The following is a 3,595-nucleotide window of genomic DNA, read 5'->3' as shown; positions in this document are numbered from 1 at the left end:
TCTCGGACCCCGCAAAGGCAATTTTCAAAACAATTCGTGGCCAGGTCCCTGCCGATGTTGAAGAAGTACTCTTCCCAGCAGCCCACTTAGAAAGCCACCAATTGCAATACCAACGGGCTGCTCAGCGCATTGCCGATAGAGCAGCTCAAGCTCAACTCAAAGGAGAAATGCTACAACTGAAACAAATCGCTGATGAGAAGCACAAAGGCATCATCAACTTGCAGATTTCGGGTGCTGCACTTAAGCAGAAAATCTTGGATTTATCGGCAAGGAAGGCAGCTCTATTGGCTGAATTGAAAGAAATCGATGCAGCCTTAACTCATGCTCAACAAGAAGAAAGCCAGCTACCCAATGCCGTCAAAGCCCTTCAGCAAGAAAGAGATATCCAAGCTCGCAAAGCTTTAGCCATGAAGAAAAAACTCAAGCCTGTGGAGGGTACTGTCGATGACGATATCAAAGAAATGGAGGAAGCCGACCAGATTCGCCTGCGTGCGATATTAGCTATCCAATCCTTGTTGAATGTGTAATCTTACTTATTGTATCGGCACTTTATGAGACATTGACATCCTTGCATAATTCTAGCCGATAGTACTGTTATCGGCACTTGTACTTTTATGCATCTATCCAGATACTAGGGTAATATTTCTTTAAATATTTTCCATTTAACGCTCTGGGAAACACAACCCCTTCGAGGGTTTCTAAAATATATGCATTACCAGAACAGACTGATTTATCCGATATGGACCTTCCCAATTGGGAGACCACTTTCCAAACTTCGAACTTTTAGTCCCAATCGGTAAAATCAATTTCCAGACCAGATCTCCATCGGCAAACTCTTTTACTTTCACCTTCTTGTCATACCATCTAGCTACTCTTTTCTTATTTTCTTCGATACTAACTAAAGCCCTTAACCGATAACCCGCCACATCTTCCAACTCATCCTTTATAAGAGTATTATAATCATCGGCTGTCAGCTGATTTTGAGAACGTATTCGTCTAGAGCCAACCTTAATTTCCCAAGGCAATACTGCATCGTGCCCATATACTAACTGATAAGGCGTTACTTTGGTTGCACCATGATATGACATCCGATATGACCACAAGGCTTCATTTAATACTGTATGCCACCTCCTAGGATTTTCTTCAATTTTGCGTTAATGAGTTTGATGATCCCTTTGTTAGAAGCCTCAGCTTGACCATTAGCTTGAGCATAATATGGAGAAGAATTTAAAATTTTAATTCCCATACCTACAGCAAACTCATCAAATTCTCCTGATGTAAACATAGTACCCTGATCGGTAGTGATAGTCTGAGGAATACCAAATCGGTAAACAATATGCTCTTTCACAAAATCAATCATATTGACCGATGTCACCTTTTTTAAAGGAATCGCCTCAACCCACTTTGTGAAATAATCGGTAGCAACCATAATAAATTTATGTCCTTTACTCGATGGCGGATAAATCTGACCAATGAGATCAATAGCCCATCCCCGGAACGGCCATGGTTTGATTATAGGATTCATAGCCGATGCAGGCGCTCTTTGAATATTACCAAACTTTTGACACCCCTGGCATCCCTTAAAATATTTAAAACAATCTTCAAGAATAGTCGGCCAATAGTACCCATTCCTTCTGATCATCCATTTCATCTTGAAAGCCGATTGATGTGCCCCACATACTCCTTCATGAATTTCACCCATCAAGCTTTTCGATTCATCATCGCTAACACATCTGAGTAAAACTCCATCTATAGTTCGATAATATAATTCATCATCGAGGAGCACATATTTGGTAGCTTGGAACCTTATACGTCTCTCAACCTTTCTATATGGATCCTTTAAATAATCGACAATCTCCTTCCTCCAGTCATCGGTATCAACTGCCGATGTTAGCACTTCCTGAATAGGCTGATACCCTGAAGCATGTTGAGCTAGTCGATTAGCTTCCTCATTATGCAATCGAGAGATATGTTCAAGACGAAAATCTCTAAATCCTTTCAACAATTGCAAACATCTTTCATAATACGAAATCAAAGCTTCACTTCGGCATTCATAAATTCCAGCCAATTGATTTATAACTAGCATAGAATCACCAAAGATTTCAACAACATCAGCACGTATCTCCTTTAGCAATTCTAACCCCTTTATCAAGGCTTGGTATTCAGCTTGATTATTTGTCGCTGTAGCAACAATCGGCAATGAAAACTCATACTTCTTTCCTTGAGGTGAAATTAACACAATGCCGATACCTGCTCCTTCACCACATGTGGACCCATCGAAGAAAAGTGTCCAGGGAGCAATCCCCAGAGAATCCACCGTATTACAATGCTGAGTGACAAAATCAGCCATCACTTGCCCTTTAACTGCCTTTGTTGATTTGTAGCGTAGCTCAAATTCTGATAATGCTAAAATCCATTTGCCGATTCTACCACTTAATATCGGCATTGACAGCATATACTTGACCACATCGTCTTTGCATATGACCGTACATTCGGCAGATAACAAATAATGCCTTAATTTGACACAAGAAAAGTATAAGCACAGACACAATTTCTCGATAGCCGAATACCTCGTCTCAGCATCCACTAATCTTCTGCTCAAATAATAAATAACACGTTCTTTCCCTTCAAATTCTTGAATAAGAGCTGAACCGATAACTGTATCATCAGCTGACAAATACAACCTAAAAGGCTTCCCATGTTGAGGTGGAACTAGCACTGGAGGATTTGATAAATATTTTTTAATTTCATCAAGGGCTAATTGCTGTTCAACTCCCCATACAAATTCCTGATCAGCTTTCAATTTAAGTAGTGGGCTGAAAGCCTTGATCTTACCCGACAGATTAGATATGAATCTTCTAATGAAATTAATCTTACCGATCAAAGATTGCAATTCAGTCTTATTGGCAGGAGCAATCACCTTGTTAATTGCATCAATAGACTTCCTACTGATTTCAATGCCCCGCTGATGCACCATAAAACCCAAGAATTGTCCTGCCGATACACCGAATGCACATTTATTAGGATTCATCTTCAATCCATGCTTCCTTGTGCACTCCAGTATCTTTCGCAGATCGGCTAAATGTGCTGTGATATCTCCAGACTTAATCACTACATCATCAATGTAGATCTCCACTAATGTGCCGATGTACTCATGAAAAATAAAGTTCATAGCCCTTTGATAAGTAGCACCGGCATTTTTCAAACCAAACGTCATGACTATCCACTCGAACAACCCCACATGTCCTGGACATCTGAAAGCAGTCTTGGGAATATCTTCCTCAGCCATGAATATTTGATTGTAACCTGCATTACCATCCATGAAGCTGATAATTTGATGTCCAGCCGCAGCATCAATCAACAAATCAGCAATCGGCATTGGATAGCCATCCATCGGTGTGGCTTTGTTGAGATTCCTGAAATCAATACAAACACGAAGTTTTCCATTTTTCTTCTAAACAGGAACCACATTAGAGATCCACTCTGCGTATCGACATTGCCGAATAAACTTCGCTTCAATTAATTTAGTTATTTCGGCCTTAATGTCAGGAAGTACATTAGGGTTGCATCGGCGCGCTGGCTGCTGATGTGGCCG

This window comes from Miscanthus floridulus, chromosome 1 (genome assembly GCF_019320115.1).
Source record: "Miscanthus floridulus cultivar M001 chromosome 1, ASM1932011v1, whole genome shotgun sequence".
Classification (NCBI taxonomy): domain Eukaryota; kingdom Viridiplantae; phylum Streptophyta; class Magnoliopsida; order Poales; family Poaceae; genus Miscanthus; species Miscanthus floridulus.
The sequence above is the reverse complement of the archived record's forward strand: the minus strand, read 5'-3'. Positions refer to the sequence as shown.